The sequence below is a fragment of the Pinus tabuliformis genome, chromosome 3_2 (genome assembly GCF_031772625.1).
Source record: "Pinus tabuliformis cultivar Carrire ecotype Pingquan chromosome 3_2, CPIR1, whole genome shotgun sequence".
Taxonomy (NCBI): domain Eukaryota; kingdom Viridiplantae; phylum Streptophyta; class Pinopsida; order Pinales; family Pinaceae; genus Pinus; species Pinus tabuliformis.
Genome location: NC_142302.1, coordinates 2,034,441 through 2,060,523, shown reverse-complemented (window position 1 = coordinate 2,060,523; position 26,083 = coordinate 2,034,441).

The window sequence follows — 26,083 nt, the reverse complement described above, 5'->3', positions numbered from 1 at the left end:
TTTCAAGTATCTTAATAGGAAGGAGGAACCAAGACTGTTTTATTTCCATGAGCAGAGCATTGATCTATCAGGTACTATTATCCTTATTTTATCATTGTGTTTATATTTGATGACAGTCACACATTTTCTTTATTGTTTTGTTGTGTATGATCTTATATACTGTTGAATACTTATTCACTATTGAAGAGTATGAAGTTGTTATTCTTGAATGCATTGTAGAAACAACGAAATCTTATATGTGATATGTTTTAAAAAAATTAATTTGATTAACTATTTAATCAAATTAATTATCTTTCTTGTATTTATTTCTTGAAATGTTATATGATCTATATTGTTTAGCATATTAAAGAATATTTAAATCACAGGATAAGGATAAGTTTAATCTCGGGAAATAGATAGTTAGATATATATGTTTGTATTACTTTCATCTCTATCCACCACATCCATTTTACTCACGATTACACTCCAAATCCCATCATATATACTTAAAGGGAAACTGGTCCCTTCATCCCTAGTTGGAGCCACTATTCCAAATGGATACATAACGGTTTTCAAGTTCTCGACCAGGTGGTTATCCCCGATGTTGAGGCAGTGACATTCCAAGACTTCAATAGGCCGCAAACTACTCTCTATGTGAGTCAACCCATCATGTATCTGGCTCTTCTTAGATTTAGATACCCGTTTCCTCATGACGGGTCCCATGTCAGACTGGCCTTGTTGTGGTGAACTACTTAAAAGATCTTAGGAATTATCAACCGACCCATCCTCCTCAGGCGGAATATCCCCTGTTTATTCAACTGCCTGAAAGGGGTTTTTTTCTTCCTGTTCTCATGAAGACATCAGAGTGAAAGGTTCAAGGTTCTGAGCACCATGTTTGAAAGTTGTTGTCTAAACATGTTTCGGGTGTGCCACCTCCCTTGTGACGAGGTTGGAATATCAGATAATTTTGTTTCCTCTACTAGTGAAGTGAGAAATGATGTCACTTTCTCCTCATCTTTGAAGAGTTTCCTCTTCCTTTTCTTTGGGGCTACATCAGCTCCCTCCGACTATTTTTCTATTGGTGAGGCAACTGATTTCACAACCTCCACTTGAGGCTCTTCGGCTACTGCATCATCATTTACAGGTTCATTCTTCTGCTCCTTACTTATCTTGAATTTCTTTCCCTTTGAGACTAGGGTTAGCTTCTTTGTAGATGAACTGGGGTTTACAAGTCTGGACTTCCTCAGAGATTTTGCCAAACACCCTCCTCTTTTATCGATACAGGGCTTATGTCAAGGCTTTGGCCTTGTTTAGAACTGAAATCAGGAGGAGCCTTGGTTCCTTGTCCCAATTTCTTTGATCGGGGGCTAATAAGCCTCTCTCAACCCTTGATTTGGTTTTCTTCACCAGGAAAGATTTCAATAAAAAATTCTTCCCAAGACTTCTTATGCTGACTCAACTCATGAACAACTAGCATATTGATAAGACTATGGTGACATAAACTAGTTTCAACATTTTTGGTAGTGGACTGAACACCCTGAGTGACCTTATACAAACTTCTATGGATGAAAAATGGAAAATTGACTTCACGACCATCTAAAATGTGTAATAGGAGCCTAATATGGTAAAGGAAAACAATGACATACCTCCCCTCACAAGTGACAAACCTCTGTAATGCAGTGATGAGTGGCCACCATTCCTCCTCTATGTAGGTTCGCAAGACTCCCTTCCACCAATTAATAGATTTGTACGTAGGCTTCAAAAACTTGGCACAATCGTCCCATTCAAGTGGCCCTCCTTTAAAATATTTTTTACCAGTTAATGGCAATCTGATTGCTTTGCTTATCAAATTTTCAGTAACCTTAATTTTCAAACTCCCGACCTCTACAACTTTTCCATTGAAGCTTTGCATGAAGGCCATAGATACCCTGTCATTATAACCCTAGAAATTTTGAAGAAAACCCATCCATCCCTTCTCCTCAAATCGCCCCTTACACACTGCATACTATGGACTGTTGTGAAATTGGGTGAATGTGGGTTCATGGCAGTTGACCCCCATGCCGAAGGTGGAGAAATGCTAAAGGTTAGGAAGAAAAATGTAGGGATTCACGGGTCGGTTACTACTAAAACTTAGCAATGAGACAAACAACCTTTGTTTTCGGGCTTTACACAAGTTTACATTTATTCAAACGAAGACTATGTATTTCTGAATTATGGCGTGGATTATTTGTTTGTAATTTTGAATAAGTAATCGACACATATATCACACAAATAAAAATAAATGGGGTGAGTAATGGGATAGGATGGTTTAGTTGTAGTTGGATATGGAAAAGACGTGTAAATGATTACAACTAAATGAGGTATATTACTATTAAGTTCCATTATGCATATTCTCTAAATTAGTCTAAGTAAATAAAAATTCATTCATACCTCAATTTGGTTGCATAAATATATTCAAGAGCTCAAAAATAATAATGATGGAACAATTTTGAGCATAAGTTGAGTGTCCTTTCCATTTTTCAACTTCATTACAAAAACTAATATTTGATCATGAATGATCCAAAAACTTTATAATTTATTACGTCCATTGATTCCAATGCTTCTGGGTTGAATTGATACCATCCATCTACTCTAGACTTGATATTATTACTAATTAAGATTATTTAGTACTTAACCCAACCTATAATTCGTACTGAATTAAGTACATAACCTCTAAACTTACTCACCAAGTCATAGAAACAGTGAAAAGTTATGACTGTACTGAGAAAATGAATAGAAAGATTCCTCGAACTTCATGTAAGCCAATCTTAGGAATTGTGACTTAAATTTGACTTTTTCTTGTTGTAGAATAATCTGGTGCCATCATTCCATGGATTTTGACCAGGCCTGGAATGATCACTTCCTGGGGCATTTTAGTTTTTGGGAGTCTAAAATGCACAAAAGAAGACTCCAAGGGGGTTTCTTTCCCATACTTATTCTATTGAGCCCGAGAAAGAATAATTATGTACCTATCAGGGCCCTATCTACTACTTTCTCATACATTTAACGGGCCTGAGTTAGTTATTTCTTGGGCGTATTCAATTTTATAGGGTCTAAAAAGCCAAAGTAGACTCCAAATCATCCTTTTCCATAAATATTCTATCTAGTTCGAATAAAGGAATAAACCTATCCTTGGCAGATTTCCTCTTTATTCTATGTGAGATGTGGAGGAAAACAAAAGTCATCCGATTATTATTTATACTACACACACACACACACACACACACACACATATATGATACAAATAAATTAATTTGAAGAACGAGTAGGAGATGGATCCCCCTTTTGAACCAACTCCATTTCTATATCTTGCATTACATTCTCCAAAAAATCCTGTCAAGAAAGTGGGCACTAGTAGATTTTCATCTTGTGTCCATTTACCACAAACAAAGTATGATCATTATAAATGGTTTTAATCTTTACTGAGCCATTATCTAAGACTTCGTGCACTTCATAGGGCCTAGCCATCTGGTTGAAAATTTCCCTTTGGAATGTTTAAACTTAATATCATATAATAGCGCCCAATCCCCTGTTTGGAAGACCTTTTTCGTGATGTACTTATTGTGCCACAGGGCTCTCTGATCATATACCATCATAGTTCTTTGGAAGGCATCTTGTTTGGTTTCGTCAAGTTCATTCAGCTGAAGTATTCTTTGTTTTTGAGTTTCATTTAGATCCATTCCTAGTTGAGTAGAACTCTGAAATGTTTTTACTTGAAATTCAATGGGGAGAAACACCTTCTTCCTATATACTAACTCATCGGTAGTGTATCCTATCACGTTTCACCATGTTATCCGATAAGCCCATAATGCTTCTGGAAACCTACCAGCCTAGTCCCCATGGTGTAGTTGAACTATTTTAGTGAGGATGGATTCCAAGACTTTGTCAGTGAACTATACTTGTCCATTTTCTTGAGGGTGGTATGGGGTAGATTTCCAGTGCTTTATCTAGTATTGTTCAATGATCGCCTTTACTAGTTTGGAAGTGAATTGTGTCCCCTATTAGGTGACAATCTCTCTAGGTACCCCAAACAACGTTAAAATGTCTTCAAAGAGGAAATATACAACATAATTCTCAGTGGTAGAATATAAAGCCTTAGCTTCCACCCATTTCGTCACGTAATCAATACAGACTAATATGTACCTCTTCTTCTTGGACATGGGAGAAATGAGCCCTACAAAATCCAATGCCCACTTTTAAAAAGGATCTATTGATATCTGAGTCTGTAGAGGAATCTAATCACTAGGAATACACCTCCCCATTCTTTGTAAATCATCACAACTAGAAACAAACCTTTGGTATATTTAAAGAGAGTGGGCTAGTAATAATCTGCATGTAGGACCTTATAAGCTGCTCTTTTTTCTGAAAATTTCCCACCACAGGGTTCACTGTGGCAAGCTCTCAAGACATCATACATTTCATCTTCCCGTACACACCTCCTCGTGATTAAGTTAGGTATGGTGCGGTATAGGTCTCCCTCTATCCAAGAATAGTTGGCACTCCGCTACACAATGTTGTGTTTTTCCCTGGTGGATAGATTTTGTGGCAACCTTCCTGATACCAAATAGTTGGCCACATTATCAAACCAAGGAGTATGTGTTGAAATGGCGAACAAATTCTCATTAGGAAATTCATCTGGAACTGGTACTGGAGCTATGTCTAATGAAATATTTAGTCAGGACAAGAAGTCTGCAACAAAATTATCTCATCCAAGCCTGTCAATCACAATGATATTAAATTCCTGAAGTAAGAGTAACCACCTAGTAATTCTTCCATTAGTAATTGGCTTATTCATAAGGAATCTAATAACAGAGTGATTAGTATGGACAAAAGTTTCATAACCCATAATATAGTGCCTAAATTTGTTGATAGCATGGACTACTGCTAGTAATTCTTTTTCGGTAACAATATAATTTAATTATGAAGGTGAGAGGTTTTTGCTGACGAAATAAATGGCACAAGGAATGTGATTCTATCTTTTTCCTAACACATATCCAAGGGCTATATCCGATGCATCAGTACAAATGTGGAAAGGGAGAGACCAGTTAGGTCCCCTCAACAAAGGAGTTGTTGACAATTTGTCCTTCAGTACCTAAAAATCATTTTGACAATTAGTATCCCATAAAAAATCAACATCTTTAGTGAGCAGTTTAAACATGGGTGTTGCAATCTTAGTGAAATTTTCAATAAATCTCCTATAGTACCCTACATGTCCCAAAAAGCTTCTTACCTCTTTTTGTGACATTGGGAATGAAATATGTAGTATTACCTGAATTTTTGCAGGGTCAACTTTTATCCCTGATTGTGACACATAGTGACCCAAAACAATTCCCCCAATCTACATCATTTTACATTTGATATTACTGAGGGCCAGATGAGATTCTTAATAATGAATCAACACTTTTTCCAAGTTCTCCAGAGCCTACTAGAAGTCATCACCATACACTGTGAAGTCGTCCATATAGACTTCCACACAGTCATGTATAAGATCAACAAAGATAGCTAGTACAACTCTCTGAAAAGTAGTTGGAGCATTTCACAGGCCAAATGGAAGAACTTTATAAGCATAGGTGCCCCATGGGCAGGTAAAAGTAGTCTTCTCTTGGTCCTTCGGGCTATTTGGATCTAATTGTAGCCATTATACCCATCCAAGAAGGAGAAGTAATTTTTCCCTGATAGAGTATCAAGCACTTGATCAATAAAAGGCAGAGGAAAGTAATCCCTCAAGGTGGATTTGTTCAACTCTCTATAGTCAACACAAATTCACCATTTCCCATTTTTCTTGGGAACCACAACCAAGGGAGATATCCATTTACTGTTAGAGATGGGGTATATGAAATTTGCACTTAAAAGTTTTTGCAATTCATCTTTGAAAATTTCTTTGAGAGTTGGATTCATTCGTATTTGTGGTTTCCTTATAGGCCTGATTTCTTCGCTTGTGTAAATGTGGTGTATACAAGTATTAGGATGGATCCCTTTCATATCCGAATAATCCCAAGCAAATGCTCCAGACTATTTTTGAATCATTCTTATTACTTGTTGTCTTTGTTCTGTACTTAAATTTGTACCAATATACAATGCTTTTCCAACGCTGATTTCAATAGGTTGGCAATTTATTTCGTTGTTTTCTTCCAAGGCTGCAATTGTAAATGATGAAAAGGGTGATGAGTTTTTTGAAATTCACTGCTAAAAACATGATGATAACCAATAAAAGAAAAATGATAATCTATACAACTAATATCAGATAAAAATTGTTGCAAAACATGTTCTTCAAATTGTTCTTGAAGCCCTCTTGATTGTTCTAAAGTTAGCAAGGGAAGCATACAGTCTTCTTCCCCATAGGGATTTTCCAACCAAAGAGGTACTTCAGTAACCAATTGGGCAAGTGGAAAAATGGTCAATTTTTGAATTTGTAACCCATTAGAAATAGTCATTTCCCCATTTCTGCACCCAATAACAACATCATTCGTGGCTAGCCAAGGCCATCCTAGAACTATTGGGTGACCAGGTTTAGTAGTTTTTGGAGAAATTACTATAAAATCAATCAGATATTCCCAAGAAGCTATTGTTACCACCACGTCTTCTAGGACCCCCACAAGTTTAACAATGGAATTATCTGCTAGCTCCAACACAATGGGTGTAGGTCTTATTTATTTTAATTGCAATAATGTCATAGTATCAATAGTCATTGCATTGATGGCTGCCCCCAAATCTACTAGAGTATTAGGTAGAAAAGTTCCATTGATTTCTATGGTTACTACGAGGTTCCCTGGGTCATCATATTTTGGTGGTAATCCAGATATCATTTTTGACATTTGGATGATTACTTTAATATTCTAAATTTTATTCCTCTTTCTTCCTGGATTTTTGATGCAAAGGTCCCTAATAATATTGGTATAAATAGGAATGTCTTTAATGGCTTGTAGCAAGGGAATTTTTATACAGACATTCCTCAACTCAGTTTCCAAGTCATATTCTGTGGGAACTTTGGTTTTCTTTACAAGCAATCTTTCTGGAAAAGGAGGCTCCTTGGGTTCTAAGAGCTCTCGTGGTTCTTTTATTTCATTGGTTTTTTCATTTTCTATTTTTTCAATGGTTTTATCCTCAGATTCCTCATGAGGATCCTCCTCTCAAATAACTACTGCTGATTTATTTTTATTAACAATTTTCCTAGATCTTAGTTGAATTTCATTTAAGGGAAAAGCAGTGATAACATAGGTGGGAAAAGGTTGTAGCTCAATGTTCTATACAGGTTGAGGAGGTCTATTATTGGGATTAGCAATTGGTTGTGCAGGCAGCTGTGTTGGTCTAGGAGGGTTAAAATATTGTTGCATCTGTTGTGAAGATGAACTAGTGTTTTGAGGTAGGGGAAAGGGTTGTTGTACTGGAGGTGGTAGCGGTAATGAAGGTTGTTGAAGGTAAGGTGGGTTATACCCTTGCTGAAATTGGGGCATATTCGATGCATAAGACATGTAGGGTGGACATTGATACAAAGGGTATGGAGGTGCTTGGTTTTGATACTGAAAGGTGCTTCCATAAGGATTCCCTCTCCACCCTTGGTTCCAAGATGAACTTTGAGGTGGTTGTGTAGGCCATGAGGGATAAAATGGCTGAGGATTCCATGGTTTATTTTGAGGAAAACCTTGCATGTTAGGATCTTGATAAGTATTATTGTTTGGCCCCCTCCACGATGGTTTCCTAGTTGATTGAGGAAACTCACTAGTCTCGGCCCCCCCTTTGTAAATATCTTGTAATATAGGATGGAAGGGACACTGGTCAGTGGGGTGCTCAGGTATACGGATCCCACAAAATTATACCATGTTAATGGGGCATTCTCTCTCAGCATGCTTTCATCTGCACTTAGGACAGAAAACAGCCAAAGCAACCTTTTCTTCCTCTTGTTTTCTTTTAATTTTTAAAGTATCCAATTGATCACTAATGGTTTTTAGGATGTCTATTTTAAAATTTTCCAAGAGGTTCCCCAACTCAACCCGAGTGACACCACCCTGTACTGGTTTAGAATTCCTAGACACGTAATCCCTTGAGTTGTCCCAGATCCTTTTGCCTACCTTAGTTTGACTTCTAGAATAGGTTTGACATAGTTCAACTATTTCAGTGAAGGGATTCTTATAGATATCACGGGAACTTAATAGATTTAGTGTTTCAATGAATTCTTACCTTAAACATTTTAAAAAGACAGTCCTAAAGGTTCTCTCATCTAAATTAGCCACTTGAGATTTGTGATAGTTATAAAAGAATATTTAAAGGTATTCCTCCAAACTCTCATCGTCCATTTATTGCATCATAAGAATATCATTAACATCTCTTCTTTTACAGTAATCCTGACGTTTTTTAATGAAAATAGACTTCATATCCTCCCATGAGTAAATAGTGTGTTCTCCCATACTCATAAACCATCTCAGGGTTGAATCTTTCAAGGTAGAAGGAAATAACTTAAGTTTATGTGCATTATCATAGTAATTATAACTTCTGCAAAGAATATCAAGTTTGAACAGGAAAGAGTCAACATCTTCAGAGGATGTACCATGGAAAAGTGGAAGAGATGATAGGGGTATATTCTTCATAGTAATGCTTCTGATGATGTCCAGTATTGGAAATCTGAAGATAGTTTCTGAATCCTCTTCGTTTTATTTAGGTCCCCCTCTTGGCCCATATCTCTAGTCATTATTCCCATTAAGTAAAGTGTGGATTCTGTCATTATCCCTAGCATTGGCCCCACCATTATTTTTGTCATTGTTTCAGCCATCATTTTTGTTCTCCTCACCACCTCCTTTGTTAGCCATCTTTGTTACAGGTTCAAAAGTAATCCCAAGCACAATATTCCAGCTAGAAGAAGATTCAACTAGATTGGTCATAATATACCCAAGTCCCAAATCCCTTCAAAGTCCTCTTACTACTAATTCTACTTGTGAGACTACCACCAATTTTGTTCTCACAGTAGCTCCTAAGATAATTTTTTCTTGCTATGGTATACTTTGGGGCTGTGTTGCCTCCCATTGATGTGATACTTCTTTTACTGAGGCCACCTTTGTGGTAGATATTTCTCCCTCCTCTCTAATACCTGTGTAATGATTAATGGGATTAGTTGGGGGTGTTTTCGTGGGACCAAATAAATCTAAAAAATGATTTTGTACTCTAAATAAATATACCCTTATTATCTCTATCCCTACCTTTACTTTTGCGCATAAGAAAAAGAAAACACTACAAAGATTTACTAAAGACAACCAGACTTTGGAGAAACCCCACCATAGTGGAGGCGTGGCTATTCACTCACATCTCACCATACACTCTCCGCTCTCTCATATCCTTGTAGAATCCTTAGCACTGATAATTTTTTAAAGAAATATTACCTGGACCATTTGCAACTCCTCGACAACGGTGCCAAAAATGTTAGGGCTTTTATATGTGTTTGAATTCCCTAAATTTAAATTGTTAGCCAAGATTTGTAAACCTTGAGTTGCAATCCATTCTGGTTCAGATCCTACGTAGATTTATTGCGAAATTAAGTACAAAATACTCACGCTATGTTTCTGACAATCACACCATGAATTGGCAAGGTGAATAAACCTATTTCATTATGCAGTCTAACACTTTAATAATAAATTTATTTCACATCCATAACTCAAATAATTCTTAGTTATATTGATCTCACTTGAAAAATAATCCAGAAATAAGATTGGCAACTATCACAAGATATGTTCTCAAATGAATTGAACAACTACTTCATTCAAAAATCATTATGCAAAACTAATCCCCAGGGTGCTAGAATTCAAAAGTAAACTCAACAATACCTTACCAAATAACTCAGATGATTTCCTATGTAATATTCAACTCAAAGCATTCTAAGCATCAGGACACATAACTTATGGCTTCCTAACTCAAAATCAACTTGAGCAATTAAATAACATACAACTTCGATTTATCTAACAATGACCAAAAATAAATCTGTTGACAGTGCTGGACCTGCCAACATGTCAGGGGATCTTCCCGGTAAGAAGTCCCAATTAGACCTCAGACCGTTTGGTGTAGGAGTCCCAGCAGTGGGTCATACAGTAATGCCTTGACCGTGATTTCGCACAGAGGCAAGTAAGATAACTCTGTTGGTAGCAAGGGTGTGACAATTGCGGCAAGCCAAGGAAGGTGCATGAGAGGTTCTAACACACGGGGGTTGAGATGAGTGTGCCCCTTGGAAACCTATGATAACACGCAGTTAAGAAGGGAACACACAAGAAAAGATGCATCACAACATGGAAGGAAAGTTAGCTAGCAATCCAAAGTGATGGTTAAACCAACAACACATTTTAGAAAGATTCATACATACATACACAGATAGCTATACATGCATGCATAAGTAAATAGATACATATATCATTTAGAGTAAACTAGATAGCATAGAATACAATACAACATATGCATGAAACATGCTATCTCTTATTATATTAAGAAGTGTAAGTTCTAGTCATACAATACATCCATGTCCGACCACTAGTTTCGATAGCGGAACGTGACAACCACAACTGCCTGCTCCTCCAAAGAGATGTACTAGCTCTGTGCAGTGGAGAAGCCAAGGCTTGTTACAATACTGTCCAATCTCTCTCTAAGATAGTCTTATTGGAATCTTGGCTGACCAAAAAGCCTGTACAATGAGTTATGACGAACTATTTATAGCAAAGGGTGGGGTGGCCCTTGACATTCCCCTTTGTGACAGTTCAACTACCCTCATGACTCTTCATCTACTCTATGACTGTTACATCCAACTATTGACACTTGACTTACACTTGACAAGACATTACATTACAATGCACATGTACCCATGTGAGAGAAATGGCTTGAGCAAGCCATGCTAGACATCACTATGACTTAGACAACCATGGAAGTCCAACTCCTCAACATCCTCGCGCTGATCAACAGTAACATACTAATGCCAAGATCGGTAGTCCACGATGGTGTCCGTGTGCTCCAAGGTGACATATTTTTGGAACCTGACTCTTTCCTCCATAGCATCCGGGTACACTGCTCGGGCTCCTCTGTCCAACTCGTCTGTAAGCATGCGCATCATTGTCTTCAATGCGGTTGGACTAGCAACATACTTGTGCATGATGTCTACACTGATGGGAAAGTATAGGCTGGTGGCAATGCACATCAACTCATCGAAGTATGAGTCAAGCTCTAGTCGGACTTGTGCCTTTGTCTTCACCTGGGTGAGAGTCCCAATAGATGGGATCGCATGTGTGCACACCACAACATCCATACTCTTGAATACACGTGCATGGGAAGCCTGTATACTAGTGATGAGCTGTGGGATCTCTTCATAGTTCCGGATCTAACTCCGGATATATGCCTTCAACTCGACTGCATTGGCCTTCATCATCTTAGGCAAGTGAAGCGGGGCTCCCTTGTATCTCATCGTCCATGTTTGCATGTAATCAACAACAACATGCAAGTTTGTCAAGATACGTGCTCTTCTAGCACATCGCTACTGCCATCCATTGAGATGGACGACTGCCTTATGCACGGTACCAAACTTGGAGTACAACGCTCTTATAACTGTGTCAACGGAAAATACTACATCTAGTATTTCCTTCTTCAGTTCAGCTTGGGTGGACACTGTCACCAATCTACTCCTTGCTTGGCCATCTGTAGTTCCTTAGCCATTCACTCATTCTCAGCTATCAGAAAGCAAACACTTGAGCTAGTGGCTTCGGCATACACTCTGGTTGCATCAGCCAAGGCTGCTGGATGTTTGCGCATGTCAGACACGATCACTCATTCCTCAACTTGTGTAGGAGATGTATGATCATTCGGAGTCGACACTCTATGAGACTACACAACTCTATGTTGAGACTTGTTGAATGAGATGTTGTGCATCTCTCCTTCTGGTTGATCTCTGAGGATCTCAGTGCCTCCTTGGTCGCTTAAGACTTGCTCATCATCTGGATGTGGTGAAGCAGGTAAGTCGACCTCTTGGTGGTGAGGCATAAGGTCGATGTCTTGTTCTAATTCCTGTTGCTCCATATCCGTATCCAACTGTTGAAGTGCTTGCTTTATCTCACGAGCAAAGTCCTGCTCCTGTGATGGTTCACCCTGTCTGCCTGATGCTAGCTGTTCTGATGAATCCACTACCTGTACGGGCATTGTTTCATCTGTTTGCACATGTTGTGCCCCTTGTTGTACCTATTTCTACTGTGCTTCCCTCTCCTGTTTGCATAGCTCTTGTTCCTTCCAGAGTTGCTCCTTCAACTCATGCAACTCCTTCTCTGTTTCCTCCATTCTTCTCTTCTCCCTCTGCCTTTGCGTGATTCACTTGTCGCGCTATTGCCTCTTCACCTCTATAGCCATAGTTGCTTTCTCTACCAGTGGATCTGCTAAGAACTTGTAGCTTTGCTCTTCCTCCATGCGATCAACAATATTCTTCTTGACCTTGTCACGCATTGGTATGCTTACTTCTGCTGTCGCTACTGCTTCTGGTGCTCTCCAAGATGCTACTTCACGTTGCTTCGCTAACCACTCCACAGCGAAGCCGATTGGTTCATTGAGTTTGGAGGAGTTGTAATAATATCTCCATGGGTCCTCCTCTGCCCAATGACATGCCCCGTGGATCTAGTTGAACTGTACTCTCGTGCAGTGATCCTTCACAAGACAATGTGGGTCATATGGATTGTAACTTCAGAGGTCGAATGGGTACTTCTTCATCTGTTCTACTTCGACATCTGCTTGCTTGAAACTCCGGATCTCGTATAACCCAATCCGCAATGGAAGAGTGGGCCAAGGTGCTTTCTTCTTCCGGTGTAGTCTAGCTGTCAATCTTGTCAAGATGTGATATGTTACTTCCTGCATGAAGAGTATGTTCAAGGAAAACTTCAGTAGAACATGCGGAGGCTTCTCCATGCTGTACATTCGTACGAAGGTGTCAAACGGTGAGGCATGCCAATAAAAAATGTCTATCAATGCCTCCATTGTTGCTTTCGACATGCATGGTGGATCCTATTCGAATATCATCTTGTAAACTGGGGTGACAAAATGATCAGACAGTCGTGTGATAACTCCTCTAAAGCTGCATTTGGACAACAACTTACAATACGTGTTCACAACAGTCTTCGTTGGTGACCATGCCCACTCCAAAACCAAGAACTTTTGTCGACCACAGATTGCATCTAAGATGTAGGTGGACATGTATACCTATGCTTTCATACCTTCGGGTGATTGTCGAGCCTTTGTTACCTGTTCCTTCAGCTGATGAGCCAACATGCCAGACCAGTTACATGGTTTTCCTTCTCTGGCCAGTTGGTCCAGTGCAATCACCCAACTCTGTGGGAAGGTGTCTGTGCTTTCTCGGCCATATAGTCAACATGAAAATATGACCAAGTATTGATACGACTTACGCAATATCTTTGTCTTGTAGATCTGGTTGGGTGTCATCTTGAATCTAGCTGTCTCCTTTACCTTGTTCTTAAGAATGTCTCTGGAGTTGGCACTTGTGGTGGGTAAGCTAAACGGAGTCTCCATGATAGTCGCAGGCACCGACATCTGATACATCTCATCGTAATCCTATGTCCAGAAGGTTGCAATCTTCGTCCCGTTGACACTGCTCAAAGTCATCGTCTTGGGATCAGTGTGTGAGATGATCCAGTGTATCATGTCCGTGCATGGGAACGTCAGGGTATCTGCATGCAATTCGGTACAAGTCGGACTTGTGAATGTTCACATACACCTTGCGGTCTTCGAGGTCTTCCCTAAAAGTGCCCGCAAATGCTTCATTTACCTCTTTCCATTTCATCTTGATGTACTTATCTAGAAACAACTTAGTATCTTCATAGATCGATAGACATGTGGACCCCTGCTCAACTGCTGCTCCAGTTGCACTTCCATCAATGTCCTTTGATCCTGTTCTCTTGGAGGCAATTCGTCATGTACTGCTAAGAGGCATATGAACACCTGAAATATTTGGAGACAAAGCGACATGCATGGCAAGAAATCTGTTAGCGAAAACCAAAGCAAATTTAGGGAGTGACATAACACATATCCAGGGAATGACAGGAAAAGATTGCACAATTTCTTCTGGGAGGCTGGGTGACTGGCTTCCAGAACTGTGCAAAAGGCAGTCTAGGCTATCTGGCACACAAGAATGGCTGCTCGATTTGTGCAATGTGCAATCCAGACTGACTGCTGACTGCTGGGATTGCACAATGCGCAATTCCAGCTAGCAATGACTGCAGGCTCAGGGACTACATTGCACAATTTTCTGGGCCAGCAGTCACTGTCCCTCAAAAATGAGAAAATTAGTCTTGGAGGATAGTGCCTGGGAAGAAATGTGCATTTCTAGAGAGGAAGATAGATCCTTCCTTCCCCAGATTGTGCAATGTTGTCTCAGTGAAGGCAGAGTTCAGGCCAAGGTTGGCTAGACTCGCCGACGGGCAACTGAAAGAAAATGTGAAAGTGAATGCATGGTGACACTAAGTGAAAGTAGAAGTGATTTATCATGCATGAAAACATTGAATGAAAGATTCAGTAAACAGATCAACATGCATGTGGGTGAAGCGAGTCGCCGAATCGGCAACCATTCATGCAAAACAGTTTCATGCATGTGACAACAGTGAGATAGCAACGAAAACTAAAATGGTGCTAGTACAAGCTAGTATGCATGTAAATGACAGCAAGCGTTCAAAGAAATCAAGAAAACAACACTCACACAAGCGAAAACACAAAAAATGACAGAAATGTTGAAAAAGATAAGTTGAGACCACTTACCCGTGAATAGTTGAGTCGGATGTGTCAAAGAGTCCTGGATGTGTTGTGGGATGTCAGAGCTCCAAGATCGATGTGAAAGAATGAGCTCTGATGCGTTGAATAAATAAGTTTGAAGCTCATGACGCGCATGCCACAAATCTAGGAAAAAGCGACACTTGGAGGAAAGTTTCTAAAACAAACTTTGCATGTAACCTCCAGCTGCTAAAAATAACTCCCTGAATCAAGGGATGCTTTTTGCATGTTTCCTTTTGCTATTCTGGGAAAAAGAAAGCCATGCATGCAAGTTAAGTTTCCTTAGTCCCAGGTGGAACTGGTCAACCCAACTGCTCATGCATGAGGTTTCTCAACTGCTGGGAGAAAATGAGCATTTATGGATGGGAAAAGTGCTCGCTGCCCAAGAGATTTGTGCAATTTCTGGGCAGAGTAGCTGACTGCTGCCTAGGATTGCGCAATTCCTAGGCTGAGTAGCCCTTCTGGGAAGGATTGCGGAATTTTTTGGGTGGAGCTTGATTGGCAGGATTGCACAATTCTGGAGCCTAGCAGGCTGTTAGACAGAATTGCATAATTTTTGGAGGGAAGGTTGGTTTCCCTCCAGAATTGCGCAATTTCTTGGGGAAGTTACTCAACCTGTAGCTGGACCAAGTCTAGGTGATCAGCTTGTGAGGGGAATGCATCAATATTTGATCAACAAGCTGCCTTTGTGCAAGAAAAACATTGAAGCTTGTGTACTTGATGAAGCAATACAAGGTGCTGTGAAAGGTTGGTAGGGAGGCTCCAAAACGAAGCTAAGGAAAAATTTTGGAGGGTGGTTGTAGCCGCTACAACACTTGGCGACACACTGGTAGAACTCCAGCTCTCTGAATAGACCTTGTTCGTGAAAATAAAGTCTAACACCTCCAGAAGTATTGTTCAGTTCTCAGTTCGGCTTGGTTTCACACTAGCTTGATTGTAATATGTAGCATCTACCTATCTCTTGGTTGATTGACACACATTCCAAGCCAAGGAAACACAACTATTTTGATTGGGGTTGAGGGGTATATTGGTGAACAAGTAGTATAGTCGTCAGATTCTTAGTTTCATCTCTGGTGTTGCTCTGCTGTCGGTAGGCCTGGACAGTACCCCGACGGAGTCACATAGGAACACAAGCATGGCTCCGCTTCCATTGAGCCTCGTCAGTACCCCAACGGAGTTACTTGCATCACCTCTCTGCGCAGGAAGCCTTTCTCTTCTTTCGCCTTATTCATTTTTCATTTTGAATTTTTCACTTCTTCATTTTTTCATTTTCGTAACTATGCATAGAACTTATTCATTTCAAAGGCGGAAGAAGGATCCCGACTTATTGAGACCAGAAGAGGTTGTTCGAGTAGAGAAGTAGTTTATTATACCTCTGACGTGCCTGTTAAGGTTCCCCCCCCTCACCTTACTCTACTTGATTGATTTGACAAGGGTTAACCCAAAAACAACTGACTATAGTCGGTGACACTAGTTAGCGCGCAAGCGTTGTGTTTTCACCAAGGTTCACTTTGAACAATACATATTTTCCATCGATGTATCATGGAATAAAAGTAACAAGTTCTTCATACAGAGGCAAGATTATAGATAACCAAGTAGTGATAGTTGCACAAGGCCTCTTGTACTTTACCCAACTTGTTTCAAGAGTCATACATTGTTTCATGTGAAACTACCTACGAACAAAAAATGCAAACAAATGAACCACAAAGCAAAGCAAAAGTAGAAGCAAAAGCAAAAGAAAAGTAAGCAAACAAGCATGTAAGAAAACCAACTGAAAGAAATCACTACTCCTACTCCTAAGCTAACGGTGCATGGGCCTGATCACGTGAAGTGATATTTCCAATGCAGCCATCGACACATTGGTTGACCCATGTTGGTGAAGGCTTGGTCCACGAGAAACCCAGTTATGCGAACCAGCAAGCAAGAAAGATATAACAATGAAGACAACCACACTTTGTGTTTGAAAGTGACCACGGGACATAAGTGAGTGCAAATGCATGACAAGCAGTCCGTGGACTTATCATGGTGTTGTGCAACACTGCGTGTAGCTTTGAAGCATAAGCACACTCTTGATTGTGACATGCAAGAAAACGAAAGAAACAAAGACAACTTGCATCATGCACGTGTGCTTGCAATGTAAGATTCCTCCAATGCATGAGTGATAGGATCGTGTAGTTTGAGTGGAGGAAGTATGATCTGTGTGTGAGATTGATCTTCAATGCATACAAATGAGTGATGAGGAGCCTTGGGTGATTGAACAGTTTCCTGATCGGAAGTGAGACTACTCCAAGAGAGCGAGGGCCTAACAAAACCATTAGCTTGGGCTAAAGTGCCTCGACAGTCTCGGGTGTTTCAACTTCATCGTCAGATAGATCATCATAGACCGGTGGCTTCAAAAAATCAATTTTGATAGGATCATGATCATGATCGAATATAGGAGTAAATGGATCACGAAAACCACGATTAGTAAAATCAATGATTTCATCAGCATCCTCATGATCAGATGAATCAAACATAGGGGTATATGAGAAGTGATCAAATTCATCCTTTGTGTTTCTGGAAAAGGAGGATGGAAGAACAAGTGGATTTTCAATGAATAACTCATCCTCTCCGTTGTCGAATGATGGATTGACATCCGGTGTGTCTTGCGAGTGATCAACAATGGGTGCATCTGTGGATGAAGATACACATGCGAAATCATGGATGGTAGGTTCACCAAAGATGTCAGGAAATAATGGAGGGGGCTCAGACGGAAGGGAGTCATCCTTCGCCAAGTGTTGATGCTCAAGCTCCCACTCATACTCTTCATGAATGACAGCGCATGTTGGTTGTGCAACACCAACTTCGTCAATGGCTTGTTCCTCATTCACAATAAGTGTAGAGTCCGGAATGGAAGAACACAAGACAGTATCATCCGGAGGAACAACCGAGTGTGAAGATGGAGGTTGTGGAACAAAATGCATATGACAACTCGATGGACTCACAACCAAATCATCACGGAAATTAAACCAAGTGATGTTGGGAGGACGTGATTGCGTGACTCCATCGCTGAAGAATGATGAGCGAGGCTTGATTTCTAACTTCTTCTTGGGATGAGTAGATTTCTTAACACAATACTTGAACCGTTCCCAAAGATAGAAAAATTTCATTTGGCTCTTTAGAGCTTGAAACTGCAAGTCACGGAAGCGTTGCCAAAAATCCATAGTCGATTCATGTGGAGCCTTCCGTTGTTGTAACAGTTTTTGGTCAAGATGGTCTGGATCAAAATGATGGAAAGTATCTTTAATGAGATCACAAAAGTGCTCGAGTGAGTGCATGAGAAAATATGCATCACAACATGGAAGGCAAGTTAGCTAGCAATCCAAAGTGATGGTTAAGCTAACAACACATTTCAGAAAGATTCATACATACATACACAGATAGCTATACATGCATACGTAATTAAACAGATACATATATCATTTAGAGTAAACGAGATAACACAAAATACAATACAACATATGCATGAAACGTGTTGGCTCTTATTAACAATGTAAACTTTGAAACGGGAACTATAAACTCAAAACGGGAACTCTGGCCCAAAAACCCCAAAAAAACCACAAAAACAGTGCTCAAAACGAAAAGTGTGTATACTGGAACGATGTTTTTTTTTTTTAGGTGTCAATTTTGCGGCTGTTTTAAAAATGGCAGTGACTACGAAATTTTCCTGCAAAATATAGCTTCAAAACGAAAGTGTTGATACTGGAATAATGATTTTTTTTTTTAGGGTCAATTTTCATACTTTTTAAACAATGCTAATAAAACCAATTTTTTATGTCTCAAACAAAGTTAAATTTTAAGGAAAAACACATTAATGTTTCTGGTAGAATATCATTTTTCTTTCCTAAGTATAAATTTAACATGTTTCCAACCACAAAACTAAAAAAACATGACATTATGAACAAATTATATCACTGAATGAATTCAAAAGTCTTTATTTGTACACTGAATAAAACAGACATTATATCTTTAATTTGATATTGCATTGTAGATATTTAAACAATAAAATTTATCATACTTAAGACATAATCCAACAACATAAAAATGCTTCATAACTTCTCATTTAACAATATGGAAAACATTAATTTTATTTGAAGATACGATGCATACATCAGTTATATAAACTGTCTTAAACAATTATTCAAAATCACTCATATTTTCTTGCACACCATCAGAATTCACATCTTCAGATGAGTGACTGGATGCTGACGAAGATGTTCCATATTCTTCTCTGTCATCAACTAGTGCCCCATCTGAGTCCACATGCATGCCCAAGATTCCAGGTTTCAAAAGTCTTCTAGATCTACGACTGGTTTCAGCAGAGTCCCATGTCAACACTGTTCCTTCTGGTAACAACCTTTTCAGAATCTCTGTCGTCTTGAAGCGAAGAGTTCCTCTCTTTGTTAAATTGAAGTCATAAACAAGTATGTCAACATCCTTCAATTGTAATATGTCTGTGCGGCGGCGATTTATATTTTTACCCTTTCTTTTTCTTTTTCCACCATTTTTTTTGTCAACTACCATCTCTGGCTTATACACACCATTGAATGGGTGTGTATTTGTGGCATACCAATGTACTTCAACACCTATAACATCCTCAATTTCTGTAAAGACCTTTATAACTTTAGCAACCCAAAATGGATAGCCATTGGGATCTCCATCTGCTAGCACTGCAATCATGCAACCCTCCTTAATATCCTGTACTGAACCCCTATAAAGGTCTTCCATGGCTTCACGTTGTGCACGAGATCTTCTGGAACCTATATACATCTCTCTTTCCTCTGCCTGTGAAGAATTAATAATACCTTGAGATTGTTGCTGTTCAACAATGTTTACTTCCTCATGTTCATTCGACACATTTTGTGGCCAAATAAATGGATTTTTCAAAGGTATATCTTCATTTATTATTGTCGAAATGAGATCACTTTGATTATTGAAAAACGACTCCCACCAAACTGAATCAGCAATGTCAAAGTACTCATATGTATATCTAATACATTTTTTAATTTCTTCCAGGCAATCATAATAATTTATAGCCCTGTTCTGTCTACGTGCATTCTGAACTTCACCAACTGATTGTAATAACAATATTTTTGATGCAAATATTGGATGATATGGAATGAACTTCAAAAATTGCAATCCTGATGACGGTGCCCACTCTGTAGTAGTTGAATACTTCTTGCCCCATATTAGTGTTTTCCCATCAATTTTTTTGATACGAAATTGATGTTGGAAGCTAATGTCATTAAGTTGTTCAATGCATTTCCCCTCACCATATGATCCCAGAATAAACCTTCGCATGTCAACAGTTTCTTCCAACACTTCAAAAGCAGGCTCTGGCATGTATGATTTCTTAATACATTCAATTAGTGATGGCAAGCTCCCAACTTCCTTCCTCCTCAATGTGACTGAAAAACGACTGAACATCTGATCAATATGGTCATGAGTGTGCCCAAAAAGAAGGAAACCAACCTTTACCTTTTGAAAAATTCTCAATTCAACAAGCATGTTCAGATACCCAAAAACAACCTGATTTTTGTTTTCACGACAAGTGTTGTCCAATTGTAGATACAAAACTTCAGGAAGATTACTAGACCAATGAGAAATCACATCATGAATTATGGTTATGGTCAGATTTGCATCATTATGAATATTTGGAGCTGTGAAGTACACCCTTGGAAACATTTTCCCATTGAAGACCATACAACCAACCAAGTGAAATTGAATAAAATTTTCCTCTTATAGATTTTTGGGTGTGCGAACAAAATGTGGTAAAAGTGTTTTCTTCTGGTCCATACCATCAATTATCAAACCCAAATATTTATTTGGATTATCATAACACTTCTTTCGATGCTTGTACAACTTCTTCCTTTCATTTGTTTGTTGTTCGCGATGCTCCTGAAGTTCTTTGACAATTAAATCTACACAACATAAAAGAAATTCATTAAGAAATATGTTTTCATAGTTGATGACTATACAATTTTAAAAGTAAAAGTTATGAACACTTACCTCTTTCTGAGCCTTCACATTTGTCCCTTTTTGATTTAAGAGAAGCACATGTACTGCAAATCCCCATCCTTGTCTTCTTAGGAATACGAACATTATTGAATTCTTTCTTCCATATCTTCACAAAATATTGATATGTAATAAAGTGGCCCTGTCCCTCAGCACTTTCTGCATATTCTTTGTATAAGTTGTAGATTTTTCGTCTTGAAAAATTATCTGGAATATGTATTGTCTCTCTATTTGGCATACACTCTCCATGCTTTGAAAATAAATCTTTCATCCATGACATTGCAGTATTTGATAATGGCCCAAACTGTCTTTTATAATGTACTTCTGAATAAAATGTGGGATCCTTTTCCAAATTTTCTTGAATTCTCGAGAGACGAAAATTCCCAAGTGAATGAAACATTTTGAAAGCTTTTCTACACAATAAAAAATTCCTAATATGATAATCATAACCTGACAATGTAGATTGCATGCAGCCAACTAAATATGAGTTTTGCATGCTTTTATTCATTGACAAATATCTCTTCCTGCTTTCTAATGCAAATGTGAAATCCATACGTTTCAAGCAATTGTTTTGGCAACATTCACTTGAAATGAGAGCACTGATAGAACTTCTTCTCGTTAGATATTCTGCTCTGCCCCTTGTATAACTAGAATAGCTTGCATTGATACGAAAAGGTCTGCTCCTACTCCTCGATACAATATTTATTGGCAACATCTTCATCATTGGATCATCATTTTTATAAGGATTTTCATCATCATTAAGAGGAATGTTATCCACACTATGATCAGCTCTGATTTTCAAATTTTGACTGAGAGGATACCCTTCATCTTCCCCTTCTTCAGTGCTACTATCATAGTCCTTAGAATTCAAACTAAATGGAAAATCTAACTCGATGTTTAATGGATATTCTTCCTCATGTACATTGTCAGCGCTACTCTCATAGTCCATAGAATTAGGACTATGTTGAAAATATGGCTGTTTACTTATTGAAGATGCTACATCCTGTCCTTTGTCACTGCTACCTTTATACTGATTAGAATTATGACTAACTGCATCATCCTGTTCTTCATCACTGCTGCTCTCATAGTCCTTAGAATCAGGACTAAGAGGACATTGTGATACTCCAATGTTTTGAAAATCATCATCCCGCGCTTCATCACCGCTGCTCTCATAGTCCTTAGAATCAGGACTAAGAGGACATTGTGATACTCCAATGTTTTGAAAATCATCATCCCGCGCTTCATCACCGCTGCTCTCATAGTCCTTAGAATCAGGACTAAGAGGACATTGTGATACTCCAATGTTTTGAAAATCATCATCCCGCGCTTCATCACCGCTGCTCTCATAGTCCTTAGAATCAGGACTAACTGGACACTGTGACACTCCATACTTTTGAAATTCATCATCATGCTCTTCATCACCGCTGCTCTCATAGTCCTTAGAATCAGGACTAAGAGGACATTGTGATACTCCAATCTTTTGAAAATCATCATCCCGCGCTTCATCACCGCTGCTCTCATAGTCCTTAGAATCAGGACTAACTGGACACTGTGACACTCCATACTTTTGAAATTCATCATCATGCTCTTCATCACTGCTGCTCTCATAGTCCTTAGAATTAGGACTAAGTGGACACTTTGACACTCCATTTTTTTGAAATTCATTATCACATTCATCATCACTGCTGCTCTCATAGTCCTTAGAATTAGGACTAAGTGGACACTTTGACACTCCATTATTTTAAAATTCGCCATCATGCACGTCAAAACTGCTGCTCTCATAGTCTTCAGAATTAGGACTAAGTGGACATCGTGACCCTCCATTCTTTTGAACTTCACCATCACACTCTTCAAAACTGCTACTCTCATAGTCCTTAGAATTAGGACTAAGTGGACATTGTGACACCCCATTCTTTTGAACTTCACCATCATGCTCCTCATCACCGCTGCTTTCATAGTCCTTAGAATTTGGACTAAGTGGAATCTATGACTCTTTATTAATTTGAAATTCTCCATCCCCTCTTTCATTAGTGCTGCTCTCGTAGTCTTTAGAATCGGGACTAAGTGGAAGAATTGACTTTCTATTTATAGTGGAAGAATTCCCGGTATATTCATCAATATGAATAGAGTTGTTACACGATGAAGATGTTGATGGTGTATAAACCGAAACTTCACCATCAGAACAATCCATCACTTTCAAATAGAAAATGTTGAATGATACAAATGGAGTCTCCTAAGAATATTATATAGCTTAAAGAATGAAATATTCCCTCCAAAGTTATTCCCTCCAAAAATTTTCGCGAAAATATTTCCCTCCAAAAATTTTCGCGAAAATATTTCCCTCCAAAAATTTTCGCCAAAATATTTCCCTCCAAAAGTTTGTTAGATTTATTTACCTTTATTATTTTATTCTACAATTGATTGAAAAACGTAAACTAATTTTTTTTTATGAAATAAATCACTAAAATTCAAATTGTAAATCACAACTTGTACATTAATTATTCTAATAGTTAAAGTATATAATATTTACTTAACAATTTTTTTTTTTTAATTTTTATAATATATTCTCAAACAAATTAATCTCACATTCAATCCGTTGTAAAACAACTCTACAATATTTGTTCTATAATAATGTAAAACAAACTATCCCACATTAATCGTATGGAAAAACATCTTCGTAATTTCACTTATATAATAAATTTCACTATCACTATTACTCGCCTCACATCTAGGTTTTCTGAAGTCCCTTGAAAGACTCGTGAATTTGTGGAGCAACGATATTGCTATCAACAATATATACAACGAAGAATTGTCGCAATTGAAAGGTAAGTTCAATTATTTTTTCGAAATTTTCATATTAAATTACTTTAATGAAGAATATTTTTTTTTTAAATTAAAAAATTTTCCAAGCCAAATTTTAATATTGCTATCTACCTCACCCCGCCCGCCACACCTCCCCCCTTCTCCAACACCTGCCCCACCCCCCCCATATTTTTTTTTTTTAAATTAAAAAATTTTCGGAGCCCGCCCCACCCCGGGCCCACCCGGCACCCGCCCCCACCCCGGCCCCCCTGCCCACCACACGCCGCCCCCACCCGGCGCACGGCCCAACCCCGCCCGCCCCTCCCCTTCCCCGGCACCCCCGCCCACCCCTCCCCCACCCGTCGCAAGACCCACCCGGCGCACCGCCCCACCTCCCCTGCCCCCTCCCCGGCACCCCCGCCCGCCCCTCCTCCACCTGGCGCATGGCCCACCAGGCGCCTGCCCCCGCCCCGGCCCACCAGGCCGCCCCACCCTCTGCCCCCTCCCCCCCCCCCCCCGGCCAGGCCGCCCCACCGCCCTCCCCCTCCCCCTCCCCCTCCCCCCCCCGGCCGGGCCGACCACCCCTGCCTGGGCCGCCCCCTCCCCCCTGCCCGGCCAACCCTGCCCAGGCCGCCCCACCCCCTTCCCCCTCCCCCTCCCTCCCCCGCCCGGGTCGCCCCACCACCCTCCCTCCCCCTCCCCCCGCCGGCCCCCCCCGCCCGGGCCGCCCCACCCTCCTCCCTCCCCCGCCCGGCCAACGCCGCCCCCCTCCCTCCCCCGCTCGACCAACCCCACCCGGGCCGCCCCACCCCCCTCCCTCCCCCTCCCCCGCCCAGCCAACCCCGCCCGGGCCGCCCCACCCCCCTCCCTCCCCCTCCCCCCGCCGGGCCCCCCCGCCCGGGCCGCCCCACCCCCCTCCCCCGCCCGGGCCACCCCACCCCTCCCCCTCCCGCGCCCCCTCCCCGACCCCGCCCCACCCCTCCCGCCCCTCCCCCTCCCGCGCCCCCTCCCCAGCCCCGCCGCCCACCCCGCCCGCCCCCTCCGCCCGCAGATGGCCACCCCCGGGCTGCCCTGCCCCGCCCGAGGGGCGGAGCGTCGATTCCGAGGGGCGGAGCGGGGCGGCCCGGGGGTGGCGCTGCGCGGGCGGAGGGGGTAGGCGAGGTGAGCGGCGGGGCCGGGGAGGGGGCGGGGGAGGGCACCGCCTGAGCAGCGCCACCCCCGGGTCGCCCCGCCCCGCCCGAGGGGTGGAGCGGGGCGGCCCGGGGGTGGCCCTGTGCGGGCGGAGGGGGCGGGCGAGGTGAGCGGCGGGGCCAGGGAGGGGGCAGGGGAGGGGGAGGGGCGGGCAGGGTGGGGCGGGGCCGGGGAGGGGGCGCGGGAGGGGGAGGGGCGGGAGGGGTGGGGCGGCCCGGGCGGGGGGGCCGGGCGGGGGAGGGGGGTGGGGCGGCCCGGGCGGGGGAGGGGGGTGGGGCGGCCCTGGCGGGGGTTACTGGGCGGGGGAGGGGGGTGGGGCGGCCCGAGCGGGGGTGGCCGGGTGGGGGAGGGAGGGGGAGGGGGGTGGGGCAGCCTGGGCGGGGGAGGGGGGTGGGGCGGCCCAGGCGGGGGAGGGAGGGGGAGGGGGGTGGGGCGGCCAGGGCGGGGGCGGGGGGTGGGGCGGCCCGGCCGGGGGAGGGAGGGGAAGGGAAGGGGGAGTGGGGTGGGGCGGCCCGGGCAGGGGTGACCGGGGCGGGGGTGGGGCGGCCCGGGCGGGGGTGGCTGGGGGCGGGAAGGGGGAGGGGGGTGGCGCGGGTGGGGGGGGCCGGCTCGGCCGGGGGAGGGAGGGGAAGGGGGAGGGGGCGGGTGGGGCGGCCCGGTCGGGGGAGGGAGGGGAAGGGAAGGGGGAGGGGGTGGGTGGGGGGGGCCGACCCGGCCGGGGGAGGGGGGGGGGTGGGGCGGCCCGGCCGGGGGAGGGGGGGGTGTGGCGGCCCGGGCGGGGGGCGGGGGGCCGGAGGGGGAGGGGGGTGGGGCGGCCTGGGCGGGGGGCCCGGGGGTGGGCTGGGGGGCGGGTCAGGGGAGGGGAAGAGCAATTTTGATTATACAAATAAAAATTTTATGGTATATTTTTGTTGTTAATTTAAGTTAATATGTTTTTTTATTTACTAATTTATGTGTTTTTCTTTTAGGAAAATGGCATCAAGGAAAATTTCTGTGAATCTTTCTGCACCAAGGAGTCTTAAAGGTGTATCTTCAAAAAACATTGGTGAACGAACTCCACTTGAGCTCATACCTACAAATATTTCAAGTGCTTTAAGTGATAAGAAGCTAATCTCAGATTGGAAAAGTTCAAAAGAGGTGAAATTTCCATCAAGGGCCTGGTATGTGAAAGAAAGAGAGAGCACAACTGTGAATATATATCTATACATTGATACACGCAATAATAATGAAAATTTGG